This window comes from Macaca nemestrina, chromosome 7, assembly GCF_043159975.1.
Source record: "Macaca nemestrina isolate mMacNem1 chromosome 7, mMacNem.hap1, whole genome shotgun sequence".
Classification (NCBI taxonomy): domain Eukaryota; kingdom Metazoa; phylum Chordata; class Mammalia; order Primates; family Cercopithecidae; genus Macaca; species Macaca nemestrina.
The window spans coordinates 69,842,635-69,858,207 of NC_092131.1; the positions used below are offsets into that span (position 1 = coordinate 69,842,635).

Below are 15,573 nucleotides of genomic sequence, written 5' to 3' on the forward strand. Positions count from 1 at the left end.
ACACAAACTCATCCTTTTTTATGGCTGCATAGTATTCCATGGTGTATATGTGCCACATTTGCTTAATCCAGTCTGTCACTGATGGACATTTGGGTTGATTCCAAGTCTTTGCTATTGTGAATAGTGCCGCAATAAGCATACGTGTGCATGTGTCTTTATAGCAGCATGATTTATAATCCTTTGGGTATATACCCAGTAATGGGATGGCTGGGTCATATGGTACATCTAGTTCTAGATCCTTGAGGAATCGCCATACTGTTTTCCATAATGGTTGAACTAGTTTACAATCCCACCAACAGTGTAAAAGTGTTCCTATTTCTCCACATCCTCTCCAGCACCTGTTGTTTCCTGACTTTTTAATGATCGCCATTCTAACTGGTGTGAGATGGTATCTCATTGTGGTTTTGATTTGCATTTCTCTGATGGCCAGTGATGATGAGCATTTTTTCACGTGTCTGTTGGCTGTATGAATGTCTTCTTTTGAGAAATGTCTGTTCATATCCTTTGCCCACTTTTTGATGGGGTTGTTTGTTTTTTTCTTGTAAATTTGTTTGAGTTCTTTGTAGGTTCTGGATATTAGCCCTTTGTCAGATGAGTAGATTGCAAAAATTTTCTCCCATTCTGTAGGTTGCCTGTTCACTCTGATGGTAGTTTCTTTTGCTGTGCAGAAGCTCTTTAGTTTAATGAGATCCCATTTGTCAATTTTGGCTTTTGCTGCCGTTGCTTTTGGTGTTTTAGACATGAAGTCTTTGCCCATGTCTATGTCCTGAATGGTACTACCTAGGTTTTCCTCTAGGATTTTTATTGTATTAGGTCTAACATTTAAGTCTCTAATCCATCTTGAATTAATTTTCGTATAAGGAGTAAGGAAAGGATCCAGTTTCAGCTTTCTACTTATGGCTAGCCAATTTTCCCAGCACCATTTATTAAATAGGGAATCCTTTCCCCATTTCTTGTTTCTCTCAGGTTTGTCAAAGATCAGATGGCTGTAGATGTGTGGTATTATTTCTGAGATCACTTGGACTCAGGAAGGGGAACATCACACACTGGGGCGTATCATGGGGAGGGGGGCGGGGGGAGGGATTGCATTGGGAGTTATACCTGATGTAAATGACGAGTTGATGGGTGCTGACGAGTTGATGGCTGCAGCACACCAACATGGCACAAGTATACATATGTAACAAACCTGCACGTTATGCACATGTACCCTAGAACTCAAAGTATAATTAAAAAAAAAGAAGAAAGAAAGAAATACCTTCTCAACCTTAAAAAAAAAATACTGATTGTATATATATAATAAGTATTAAAATCAATGCCATTTCTAAAATAAAAAAAAAGGAATACTTATACACTGTTGGTGGAAATGTAATTTAGTTCAGCCACTGTGGAAAGCAGTTTGGAGATTTCTCAAAAAACGAGCTACCATTCGACCCAGCAATCCATTACTGGGTATATAGACAAAGGAAAATAAATCATTCTACCAAAAAGACACATGTTAATTGCTGTACTATTCACTGTAACAAAGACATGGAATCAGACGTGGAATTAAGTGGTGAATTGGATGAAAAAATGTGGTATATATATAACATGATATACTATACAACCATAAAAAAGAATGAAATCATGTCTTTTGCAGCAACATGGATGGAGCTAGAGGTCATAATCCTTATTAATTATAAGTGGCAAGGCAGGCAGATCGCTTGTCAGGAGTCAAGACCAGTCTGGCCAACATGGTAAAACCCTGTCTCTACTTAAAAAAAAATACAAAAATTATCCAGGCATGGTGATGGGTGCCTATAATCCTAGCTACTTGGGAGGCTGAGGCATGAGAACGGCTGGAACCCGAGAGGTGGAGGTTGCAGTGAGCCAAGATCGTGCCACTGCACTCCACCCTGGGCGACATAGTGAGACTCTGCCTCAAATTAAAAATATATATATATATATTAAGTGGGAGCTAAACATTGAGCACCCATCAGTACAAAGATGGGAAGAATAGACACTGGAGACTGCTAGAGTGGGGAGAAAGGGAGGCGGTCCTGGATTGAAGACTACCTTTTGAGGATTATGCTCCCTACCTGAGTACAATATGCCCATGTAACAAACCTATACATATGCTCCCTGTATTTAGAAAAAAAAAAAAAGCCTTTTTTCACCACCCCATCTAAAATAGCCCTTTTGTAGTCATTATCTAGCTCCTTATCCTATTTTGTTTTTTTTCACAGCATTCATCATTGCTGATACTGCGTAGCATATTAGTTGTTTATCATCTATCTCTCCTTCTAGAATGTAAGCTCCCTGAGGATTGGAATATTGTTTAATTTGCTCACGGTCCCACAAGCTGAAACAATAACCGAAAAATTGGTAACTTTCAATAAGTATTTGTTAAATGGTTGAAATCCAAGGGAGGTAGACTGTCTGCCAATGGATGAAAAAATGAAATCCTCAGTATAAAATGAAATCAAAAGCCTTTCCTCGAAGACATTTGTGATACTGAATACCATTTACTCACATATTGCTAAACGCATGTGAAAAATAATAAAATTTCCCTGAACTCCATTTTCTCTATGTGAAGTAGGTACAAAAAAACCTATAAAGCTTTCTTATGAAACACAATTGTACTTCAAATTATGTACATACAGAGTCCAGATTTTTTTTTGTCTCCTTCTTCTGAACTGATTATAAAAAGACCGCAATCATCAAGGTTGAAAGAACTAAAAACACACAATCAGAGATATATAAGCAGAATATTCTGAGCAATTAAAATGTAGTTATAGTCCATTGCTCCAAAAAGTGAATTAAAAAACAAATTCAGAAATATTCTGGGGATAATTAGCATCAGGGAAATTGAGCTGAATGTAGAAATAAAACATTTATAATGCATGAGATTATTTTAATATGTTCATGAAATTTTCTGCATTTATGATTGTGTTAGTGTTATTTATTTTGGCAAAAGAAAGAATTTGCATACTGAAGCAGTAAAATCAGGAAGCCACAGGAAGCTGTTTACTCCATTACTTAAGTTTTCAGTGGGTTTACACAGTGCTTGGGAGACGAGCAAGCTTCAGAGGTTTATTTCATGGGGTCTGGAATTGCTGAGAGAACCCACTAAGGAGAACAGTTGACTCTCACATCCTGTGTGGGAGGGAAAAAAGGCATTTACTGAAAGTAGGCATTGCACCAAATGCTGAAAGATTATCTGATAGCAACTGAGGCAAACAAAAGAAGGTATTCTTGCATTGAAGCAGTTATGGTTTTGAGAGCAATTTGAATTAAAAAAAATGTCTATGTTTTCTTTCTGCGAAGTACCACTAGTGATTTTTTTTTTTTTTTTTTGAGACGGAGTCTCACTCTGTGCCCAGGCTGGAGTGCAGTGGCCGGATCTCAGCTCACTGCAAGCTCCGCCTCCCGGGTCCACGCCATTCTCCTGCCTCAGCCTCCCGAGTAGCTGGGACTACAGGCGCCCGCCACCTCGCCCGGCTAGTTTTTTGTATTTTTTAGTAGAGACGGGGTTTCACTGTGTTAGCCGGGATGGTCTCGATCTCCTGACCTCGTGATCCGCCCGTCTCGGTCTCCCAAAGTGCTGGGATTACAGGCTTGAGCCACCGCGCCCGGCCTTGTTTTTCTTTCCTATTAGTTGAGCAGTCCTAAAGCACTAGTTGTTAGGGAGAACTTCGTAATAATTCTATTCCCTCAATTTTTATTTAAAATGGCAAATCATTTGTAATATATCATTTTAAAAACAACTATGATACACCTTTTAAAGTATAAGATGACCTCAGTTCCTGAGAAAAGGAATGTTTTCTCATCAGTATTCAAATATCCGTAATGGCATAAATTGCAGGCTCTGACATGATGACCCATTTTTAAATTGAATATAAATGACAAGCTAGTGTAAGGAATGTAAATTCCCATCGAATCAGCATTACTCTGTTCTGTTTACTTATGCCTTTTAGCTTTATGCTTTTAAAACACTGATATCTTCATCTTTTCTTAGTTCCCTTTAATTTATTCAGCAATGTGCCCTTTTGTTATGTGTAAGAAATCCTCATTTATTCTTATCCTATTTGCTTTGCTGTCTTATTCAGTGTTCATGAAACAGCCTTGTTTGTAAAGGAGGTAACCCAAATTGATGTTTGACATGCAGTAGGCAGTTTCTGAGTTCAAATGTTCAACACTTGCTTCTGACATTTTTTCCTTAATAATATCCCCAATTGTATACCAAAATGAGCCTTATATTTAATGTCTAATGGAAATGGGAAAGCCATACTGTGGTATAGCAATATTATGACAATACATTATTATTAAAAGGCGTTATTCTTAGAGTTTTACTAGAGAGCACTAAGATCTGCCCATTTTCATACCCAGTGCTCGAGAAGCACTTTGCATTCTTAAAGAACAAAGCAATGAAACTCTTGCTTTGATTTTGCTCCATGTCTAATGTTTCAGCCCATTCTAGCTGATTTTAGCATATTTTGTTTTGTATTTCAGAAGAGTTATTGTTAGTTCTATCTTCCATTTGACTTCATACATCATTCTTTTCTTCTCTTTTCATTTCCCTGATTTGAAACTTGATATATTCAAAGCAGGAAATGAAGAAGAATGGTCTTCCAGGTTATTTCCTGAAGATAAAATTCAACTTCAATTCAAGGAAAGTAAAACTGAGTTTTAATACCCAGTTCAGGATTTTGAACAACACAGCAACTTGAGAACTTGCTTTTATCAAGCCGTTTTACAATGCCTTATTATTCTTCAAGACTTATATCTGGCTACTTGCTAATGCTCTGTGGTCTTTGGATCACTGAATGACTTTTGCGTTTTATCATCTGAAGGCTTTGAGAATTATGATTTTTCTACATCACTAACACTTCACATTAAGAGAAACAGCACTATTTTATTTATTTATTTTTTTTTTGCCGCTAGGTTTCAAAAAGTATATTTCTTGCATTTTAACCAGGCTAGACACACTTCAAGATGCTAGGCAGCTAAGCCCAGGATAGCAGGGCACTGCTCATTTTCTTTCTTTCCCCTGCTCCTCAGCTCTCCCTCATTCCCCACCCTGCCTCTCATTTCCTCAGCCACCTCCTCCGCATACTCACAAAGCAGAGATTAGATAAATAGGACTGCGGTATTGCTGTGATATTGGTTAGAGATCATAACTTCTTGCTGTTGACAACCACATTGTTTAACCCGCCCACACGATGACACTGGCTTCCTAACCTCTTGACTCTGTGGGGTGGGAGAGAGTGTAGGTTTTTTTTTTGTTTGTTTGGTTTGTTTTGTCATCCAGGCTGGTGTGAAGGGTTTCGCTCTGTCATCCAGGGTTTCTCTCTGTCATCCAGGCTGACGTGAAGTGGAATACAACCTTGGCTTCCTGGGCTCAAGCGATCCTCCCACCTTTGCCTTCTGAGTAGCTGGGACCACAGGCAGACCCCACCAGGCCTGGCTTACTTTTTTTCTTGTTAGAGATGGGTTCTCACTATGTTGCCTAGGCTGGTCTCAAACTTCTGGGCTCAAGCAGTCTACTGGCCTCGGTCCCCCAAAGTGCTGTGATTACAGGCGTGAGCCACTGCACCCAAGAAGGGTAGGTTCTTAAGGAAAAATATTTCCTCCACGTAGGGCAGAAAGTATTCTAGTAAGAGAAGCAGCAGGGAGGGCTATGAGGCAACAGATGAAACACAAAATTAAATGCGTGGAAGGATGGAGGAGATGCAGAATGCGGAAAGAAACATGCTGGGGAGCTCATCGATCTTACGTGGTTCAGAAACATATTTGTCTCCTATCCTTCCCCCAAATCGACAACTCTTGGTCAAAAGAGGGTCAATGAAGATAAGTTTTTAAAATAAAATTTCCTTTTCTCACCTTGGGAACTATTTTCAACATGATTTCAGGGTCAAAATATTAAAATTATTGAAGATTTTAAGCAAATGGTTTATTTTTGTTTTATTATAAAAATATTGGGCTAAAGCAAGTTAGAAATGTTTGAACATTACTAAAGCATGAAATTATACTTCAATATGTCTTAGACATTTTGAAATTGGTGCTTTTGAAGTTTAATCTAGAGACTGAGCTCCCATTAGGCAAAATAAAAGTCTTGCAAGTGTAAAATTGTTGCACAATTGAAAAAGGATTGGGCTATATTTCCTCTTCTTACTAAAAAGACACAAGTCAAATTACTATATCAGATCCTGAAAAATAGAATTTGTGTTTTATTTTCCTCTCTTGCTAGGGGCTGGAAAAAATAATTCCTTGCCCCAGTTATTGCTGTTCGATAATGTTTACTGAGTGAATGACAAAATATGTAAATGATTAATTTAACACCTGAAACATTCTGCCCCTTGCCTCATAGAAAATAATCTTCTTAATAATTTTTTAATTTATTAATTTTTAGTTTATTAATATTTTAATTTATTAATAAATTTAAAAGAATTCGATTTTATAAAAATTGGCTAGCTGATTCTAAAATATATAATACAAATGAAGTAGAATAACTATAATAGTCTTAAGGAGTAACAATATTGGATACTTATAGTACCAGATATTGCACAAGGTGCCATAAAGCTATAGTAAGCAGGACAGAATGTAGGTGTAACAGTAGACAGATGGGTCCATGGAACAGAATAGAGAGTCCAGAAACAGATCCAAACATATAGAACCTTTCGATTTACGACAAAGACAACAGCAAAATTCACTGGAGGAAATAATAGTCTTTTCAGTAAATATACTGAATAAATTAGAACATCTGTATAGAGAAAACTAACCTTGAACCCTACCTTAGCATACTAAATTGCTTTGAAATGTATCATATACTTAGATATAAAAGGTAACATAACACAGCCTCTCTTTTTCTTAGTTTGGTTAGAGGCTTATTAATTTTATTTATCTTTCCCAAAGTCAGCTTTTAGTTTTGTTGATTTGGTCTATTGATTTACTGTTTTCAATTTCATTGATTTCTGCTCTATGTTTTAATCACATGTTTTCTTCTGTTTACATTTGTGTAATTTGTTTTTCATTTCTAGCTTCCTAAGGCAGAAGCTTATATTATTATCATTAGCTTCTTCTCCTTTTGTAATATCTGCACTCAATGCTATAAATTTTCCTCTATGCAATACTTTTACTACATTCCACAAATTTTGATAAATTGTATTTTCATTTCAATTTAGTTAAAAGTATTTTTAAATGTCTATTCTTCTTTGGTCTATGTGTTATTTAGGAGTGTTTTGTTTAACTTCCAAATACTTTGCAATTTTCCCTATCTTTCTGTTATTGATTTCTAGTACATATTTTACTATAGTCTGAGATAATACATTACATAATTTCTATTCTTTTAAATGTCTTAAGGTATTGTTTCATGACCCAGAATATGAACTATCTTGGTGGATGTTCCTTGTAAGCTTGAGAAGAATATGTACTCTGCTGTTGATGTATGAAGGAGTTTATAGATGTCCAGCAGATTCATGGTGCTGTTGATTTCAACTATGTCCTTAGGAATGTTCTGCCTGCTGGATCTGTCCATTTCTGATAGAGGAGTGTTAGAATTTCTAACTATAGGAGTGCATTCATCTCTTTTTTCCTGCAATTCTATCAGTTTTTGCCGCTCATATTTTGACAGTCTGTTGTTAGGTACATACACTTTAAGAAGTGTTGTCTTCTTGGAAAACTGACCACTTATTATTATGTAATGCCCTTTTTTATCTCTGATAATTTCCTTGCTCATAAGTCATCTCTTCTGAACATAATACAACTATCCTGTTTTCTTTTTTTTGGTTAGTGTTAGTATGATATATCTTTATTCATTTACTTTTAATCCATATATGTCTTTATATTTAAAGTGGATTTCTTGTAAACAACATAAAGTTGAGTCTTGTTTTTTGATCCACCCTGACAATCTTGCCTTTTTTAAATAAATTTTATTTTGAGTTCAGGGGTACATGTGCAGGTTTGTTATATAGGTAAATTGCATTTTGCAGTGGTTTCATGTGTATATTGTTTCATCATCAAGGTAATAAGCATAGTACCCAATTCATAGTTTTTCAATCCTTACCCTCCTCACTCACTTCACCCTGAAGTAGGCCCCAATGTCTATTGTTCCCTTCTTTGTGTCCATGTATACACAATGTTTAGCTCCCACTTATAAGTGAGAACAGGCACTATTTCATTTTCTGTTCCTGTGTTAGTATGCTTAGGATAACAGCCTCCAGCTTCATTCATGTTGCTGCAAAGGACATGATCTCATTTTTTAAATGACTGCATAGCATTCCATGGTGTATGTGTACCATGTTTTCTTTATCCAGTCTACAATTTGGTGGGAATTTAGGTTGATTCCATATCTTTGCTATTGTGAATAGTGCTGCAATAAACATATGTGTGCATGTGTCTTTATGGGAGAATGATTTATATTCCTTTGGGTATACACCCAGTAATGGGATTGCTGGATTGAATGGTAGTTGTAAGTTCTTTGAGAAATCTCCAAACTGCTTTCCACAGTGGATGAACTAATTTACATTCCCACCAGGAGTGTGTAAGTGTTCCCTTTTCTCTTCAACCTTGCCAGCATCTGTTTTCTTTTGACTTGTAATAATAACCATTCTGACTGGTGTGAGATGCTCATTGTGGTTTTGATTTTCATTTCTCTAACGATTAGTGATGTTGAGCATTTTTTCGTAAGCTTGTGGACCATATATATGTCTTCTTTTGAGAAGTGTCTGTTCATGTCCTTTGTCTACTTTTTAATGTGGTTGTTTTTTCTTTGATTATTAATTTGTTTAAGTTTCTTATAAATCTGGATATTAAACCTTTGTCAGATGCATAGTTTGCAAATATTTCCTCCCTTTCTGTGGGTTGTCTGTTTACTCTGTTGATATTTTCTTTTGCTATGCAGAAGCTCTTTAGCTTAGCTAGATCCCATTTGTAAATTTTTGTTTTTGTTTCAATGCTTTTGGCGTCTTTGTCATGAAACCTTAGCCAGTGCCTATATCCAGAATAGTGTTCCTTAGGTTTTCTTCAAGGGTTTCTATAGTTGTAGGTGTTACATTTTTAGTCTTTAATCCATCTTTAGTTGATTTTTTTAGTATGGTAAAAGGAAGGAGTCCAGTTGTAATCTTCCATATGTCACTATGTTCCAGTTATTCCAGCACCATTTACTAAATAGGGAGTCCTTTCCCCATTGCTTGCTTTGTCAACTTTGTTGAAGATCAGATGGTTCTAGGTGTGGGTCTTTATTTCTGGGCTCTCTGTTCTATTCCATTGGTGTATATGTCTGTTTATCATACCTGTGCCATGCTGTTTTGGTTACAGTAGCCTTGTAGTATAGTTTGAAGCTGGGTAATGTGGTGCCTTAAGCTTTGTTATTTTTGCTTAGCATCGATTTAGCTATTCAGGATCTTTTTTGGTTCCATGTGAATTTTATAATACTTTTTTTCTATTTCTGTGAAGGATGTCATTAGAAGTTTGATAGGAATAGCATTGAATCTATAAATTGCTTTGGGCAGTATGGCCATTTTAACAACATCTTGCTTCCTGTCCATGAGTGTGGAATGTTTTTCCATTTGTTTGTATCATGTCTGATTTCATTCAGCAGTGTTTTGTAATTCTCATTGTAAAGATCGTTCTACTCCCTGGTTAGATATATTCTAAGGTATTTACTTTTATGGCTATTGTGAATGGAATTGCATTCTTGATCTGACACTCAGCTTGGATGTTCTTGGTCTACAGAAATGCTACTGAGGTTTGTACATTGATTTTGTATGCTGAAACTTTACTGAAGTTGTGTATCAGCTCTGGAAGCTTTTGAGCAGAGCGTATAGGGTTTTCTAGATAAAAAATCATACAGTCTGCAAACCGAGAGAGTTAAGACTTCCTCTCTTCCTATTTGGATGCCTTTTATTTCTTTCTCTTGGCTGATTGTTCTGGCTAGAACTTCCGGTGTTATGTTAAATAGGAGTGGTGAGAGTGGGCATCCTTGTCTTGTTCTGGTTATCAAGGGAAATGCTTTGAGCTTTTTCCCATTCAGTATGATGTTGGCTGTAGATTTGTTATAGATGGCTCTTATTTTGAGCTATATTCTTTCAGTTCTAGCATGTTGAGGGTTTTTAACATGAAGAGATGTTAAATTTTATTAAAAGACTTTTCTTCATCAATTGAGATGATCATATGGTTTTTGCTTTTAGTTCTGTTTATGTGATGAATCACAGTTATTGATTTTCATATTGAGGATTTTTGCATCTATGTTTATTAGCGATATTGGCTTGAAGATTTCTTTCTTTGTTGTCTCTCTGCCACTAATTGGGTGTCAGAATGATGCTGGCCTCATAGGATGAGTTGAGAAGGAGGCTCTCTTCCTCAATTTTTGGAAATAGTTTCAGCAGGAACTGTGGCAGCTCTTCTTTATATGTCTGTTAGAGTTTGGCTGAAAACTGTCAGATCCTGGGCTTTTTCTGGTTGGTAGGATTTTTATTACTGATTCAATCTTGGAACTCACTATTGTGTTCAGGTTTCAATTTCTTCTTGGTTCAATCTTGGAAGATTGTATATTTCTAGGAATTTATCAATTTCTTGTAGGTTTTCTAGTTTCTGTGTATAGAGGTGTTTGTAACGGCTTCTGAAGTTTCTTGTATTTTTGTGGGATCAGTGGTAATGTCACCTTTTTCAATTCTGATTGCATTTATTTGGGTATTCTCTCTTTTTTCTTTTTAGTCTAGCTAGCAGTCTGTAAATGTAATTTTTTCTTTCAATAACCAACTTATGGTTTCATTGATCTTTTGTATGGTTTTTCACATCTCAATTTCATTTAGTTAAGTTCTGATTTTGGTTCTTTTTTGTCTTATGCTAGCTTTGGGGTTAGTTTACTCTTGTTTTTCTTGATTTCTTCAATGATCTATGTACTTAAGTGTGTTTTTGTGGTTGCTAGTGATGGTTTTTTGTATCATATTTAGCACTCCCTTAAAGAACTCTTGTAAGGCAGATCCTCAAGGTGTGATGTTAGGCTGTTAATTTGAGATCTTTCTACTTTTTTAATGTGGGCATTTAATGCTATAAACTTTCCTCTTAACACTACTTTAGCTGTGTCCCACAGATGCTGGTATGTTGTATCTTTGTTCTCATTAGTTTCAAAGAATTTCTTGATTTCTGCCTTAATTTCGTTATTTACCCAGAAGTCATTCAGGAACAGGTTGTTTAACTTCCATGTTATTGTATGGTTTTGAGTGATATTCTTAGTATTGGTTTCTATTTTTATTACACTGTGGTCTAAGAGTGTTTTTGGTATAATTTCTTTTTTTTTTGAATTTGCTGAAAATAGTTTTATGGCCAAATGTGTGGTTGATTTTACAGTATGTGCCATGTGCAGATGAGAATGATATATATTCTGTTGGTTTTGGTTGGAGAATTCTGTAGATGTCTGTTAGGTCCATTTGGTCAAGTGTCAAGTTTAGGTCCCAAATGTCTTCGTTGTTTCTCTGCCTCGATGATCTAATACTGCCACTGGGGTGTTGAAGTCTCACAGTATTACTGTGTAGTTATCTAAGGCTCTTTTAGATCTCTAAGAACTTGTTTTATAAATCTGGATGCTCCTGTGTTGGGTGTATATATATTTAGGATAGTTAGACTTCCTGTTGAGTTGAACCCTTTGCCATTCTGTAATGCTCTTCTTTACCTTTTTGATCATTGTTGGTTTAAAGTCTTGTTTTGGCTGAAATTAGAATAGCAACCCCTGATTTTTCATGTTGTCTGTTTGCTCGGTAGATTTTTTTCTCCATTTATTTACTTTAACCCTATGAGTGTCATTGAATGTGAGATTAATCTCTTGAAGACAGCATACAGTTGGGTCTTGCTTCTTTATCGAAATTGTCACTCTGTGCCTTTTAATTAGGACACTTAGCCCATTTACATTGAAGGCTAATATTGATACATGTGGATTTGATCCTGTCATTGTGTTGTCAGCTGGTTATGATGCAGACTTAATTGTGTAGTTGCTTTATATTGTCAATGATCTATGTATTTAAGTGTGTTTTTGTGGTTGCTAGTGACGGTTTTTTGTTTCCATATTTAGCACTCCCTTAATGATCTCTTGTAAGGCAGATCTTGTGGTAACACATTATTCTAGCAGTTGCTTGCCTGAAAAGGATCTTATTTCTCCTTTGCTTGTGAAGCTTAATTTTGCCAGATATGAAATTCTTCATTGGAGTTTGTTTTCTTTAAGAGTGCTGAATATGGGCCACTAATCTCTTCTCACTTGTAAGTTTTCTGCTGGAAGGTCTGCTGTTAGCCTGATGGAGTTCCCTGTGTAGGTGACTTGCCCTTTCTCTCTAGTTGTCTTTAATATTTATTCTTTCATATGAACATTGGAGAATCTGATGGCTTTGTTTCTTGGGGATGGTCACCTTGTAAGTATCTTGCAGAGGTTCTCTGCATTTGCTGAATTTGAACGTTGGCTGCTCTCATGAGGTTGGGGAAATTTTGTGGACAGTATCTTCAACTATTGTTTTATTGTATTCCTTAGATTTCTTGGATTCAGTTTCAACTTTCTCCTGAATCTTGATGGTCTTTGTTTCTATCCATATTCTAAATTCCATGTCTATCATTTTAGAACAGTTAAGAACTATTGCTGGGGATCTAGTGAAATCATTTGGAATTAAGAAAACACCCTAGCTTTTTGAGTTACCAGAGTTCTTGTGCTGGCCTTTCTGATCTGTGTGGGCTGATGGTCCTTTTATCTTTGAAGGTGCTGTCCTTTGGATTTTTAAAAAACTTTTATTTTCTTTAGTGCCCTTGAGAGTCTGATTGTGCTATCAGGTGGGTTCAGTAGACTCTCTTCAATTCTGGAAGATTTCAGGGGACCACGGCTCGACTCAGCACTCTTCAGCTGTGTGCTCTAACTCTGGGGCACTGGCAGGGGGTAGAGTGTCAGTTGGGCAGGGTACCAGCAGGGGTGAGTTTCCTGCCGCCCCTGTGCAAGCACTTCCTCCAGCAGCAGCAGTGGCAGCAGTGCAGTGGGTTGCCCACACCTCAGTAGGGGTGGACCACCAGCAAGAGTGGGTGGGGTGGCAGGATAAACTTGCTCTGACAGTTGGTGAAGTGGTGAGGTGTGCACACATATGCATACCATTGGGGGTGTGGTGGTGAGGTTTGGGTTAGGTTACGTGAATGCACTTGCAAAGCAGTGGGAGAGGACCATGGGTGAGTGCATGTGGCAAAGACTCAAGGGGAGGCTGTAGTGGGGGCAGGATGTGTATGAGTCAGAGAAGCTGGAGCTCTCCAGTGGTCAGGGATGGTACCAGCAAAGGAGCTATGATGAGGGCCCCTGAGAATCACCCTGGTTGTGCATCCAAGGCTGTGCTGCAATTGGGGGTGGGTAGGCTGGTTCTCCAGCAGAGGCTAGGAGACAGGGAACCCCATTTCATAGACAAGATGTTTTTGCTCTGTCCAGGTTCAACAGTTGCTCAAAGGCTAAGACCACGTAGAGGAGCTTAGAGAGCCTTGGGGGATGAGCATGCCTGCCCATGCTCCATTGCAGACCTTCCTGCACCAAACCCTATAGGTTCCCACACAGGCTGGAGTCCTGCCCTTGCCATCTCTCTAAACAGCTCTCCCTGCCAGCTCCAGTGTCCATGCGGGTGGTGGGCTTTCCTGCAGCTAGGATTCCAGAGGTCTGTGGTGAGAGTGAGCCATTCCTCACCTGTTCAACTCACTCCTTCCCCAGGAGTCACTGGAGGCCAGCAGTGGTTCCCAGTGCTTGGCAGCCCCAGGGTTCCCAGCTTCCTCTCCCATCAGTCTAGTGTCTGTATCCTCCCTCGGTCCACTCTCAGTGTTTTCCCTCTGAAGATCTGCTCAAAGTGTGCCAGTCATCCTGATGTCCTGGTCTTTTGGTGAGAGTTGTTCCTTCTAACTGTGTCTAGTCAGCCATCTTGGCTCTCTCTCCTGTCTTGATTAGTGTATTTAGACTACTTTTATTGATATAGCTGGATTAATATCTACCATATTTGTTATCATTTTCTAGTTATTGTCTTTGTCCTTTCCCCCCATTTTTTTTTTGTGTTCCACTCTTCTGCCTTTTGTGGTTTAAACTGAACATTTTATATGATTCCATTTTCTCTTTCTTAGTACATCAATAATATTTCTTTTGTTATACTTTTTAGTGGTTGTCCTAGAGTTTGCCACAGAACTTTACAACTAACAAATGCTTTCAAATAACACTATACCACTTCACAGGCAGTGCAAGTTATTAAAATAAAATATCCCTAATTCCTCCTCCTGTCTTTTACATCATTGATGTCATTCATTTCACTTATATGTACAATATAATTATCAAAGGCATTATTGCTATTATTTAGAACAAACTGTTATCCATTACATCAATTAAGAATGAGAAAAGTAAAAGTTTTACTTTTGCCTCTACTTATTCATTGTCTGATATTTTTCCTTTCTTTATACAGATCTAAGTTTTTGAACAATATCAGTTTCCTCCTTTTAGAAAAACTTATTTTAAGATTTCTTGCAAGACAGCTTTACTGGCAACAAATTCCTTCTGTCTGAGGTGGTCTTTTTTCTTTACTTTTGAAGAATAATTTTGCGAACTCCAGAATTCTAGGTTGGAGCTTCTTTTCTCTCAAAATCTTAAATAGTTTACTCTACTTTCTTCCTATTTGCATGGTTTTTAAGGAGAAGTCAGATATAATTCTCATCTTTGCTCTTGTATCATTAAGGTTTTATTTTCTTCTAACTTTTCTCAGGATTTTTTCACTATTTTTTCTAGTTTGAATATAATATTCCTATGTGTAGTATTTTGGGCATTTATCCTGCCTGATGTTCTCTGAGCTTCCTAAATCTGTAGTTTGGTGTCAGCTGGGTGGGGGGACAATTCTCAGTCATTATGCTTCAAATATTGCTGCTGTTTCCTTTTATTTCTTTTCCTTCTGGTTTTCCCATTACATAGATATTACATCTTTTATAGTTGTCCTGCAGTTCTCGGATATATGTTCTACTTTTTTTCAATATTTTTTCTTTTTGATTTTCGGTTTTAGAAGTTTCTATCATCATATCCTCAAGCTCAGAGATTCTTTTCTTAGCCAATCTACTAATAAGCCCATCAAAGGACTCTTTATTTCAGTTACAGCATTTTTGATCTCTAGCATTTATTTTTACTTCTATCTAAGAAGTTCTATTTTTCTATTTATATTATTCATCTGTTCTTGCATGTTGTCTACTTTTCTCATTAGAGCCCTTAGCTTATTAATCATAATTATTTTTAAAATTTATGCTTTGATGATTCCAACATCCCTGCTGCATCTGGGTCTCGTTCTGATGCTTGCAGTGACTGTTCTAATTGTGCTTTTTGCCTTTTAGTGTACCTTGCAGTCTTTTTGTTGCTGTTGAAAGGTGGACAAGATGTACTGTGTAAAAGGAACTCTGGTAAACAGACTTTTAGTAATGTGGTGGTGAGATGTAGAAGGAGGAGAAGTGTTGTATGGTTATATGATTAGGTTTCAGTTATTTACAGAGCTTGTGCTACTGAACTGTGAGCTTCACAAGCACTTCTCAGGGTTGTTTTTTTTTTTTTTCTTCAGCCCCTTAGGTGGT

General features: G+C 37.1%; 1 long non-coding RNA gene across 4 annotated transcripts in view; it reads right to left on the reverse strand.

Moving 5' to 3' along the window:
- Window positions 1-2,901: 2,901 nt before the first annotated feature.
- The window catches only part of LOC139364309 (uncharacterized), a 34,578-nt gene continuing 21,906 nt past the window's right edge, over window positions 2,902-15,573 (reverse strand). Inside the window, exon 6 of one of the 4 annotated variants that reach the window (XR_011625922.1) lies at window positions 2,902-3,132. This is a non-coding gene — a long non-coding RNA (uncharacterized lncRNA). The remainder of the gene's footprint in view (window positions 3,133-15,573) is intronic. The other 3 variants (XR_011625921.1, XR_011625924.1, XR_011625923.1) reach the window with 3 other exon arrangements.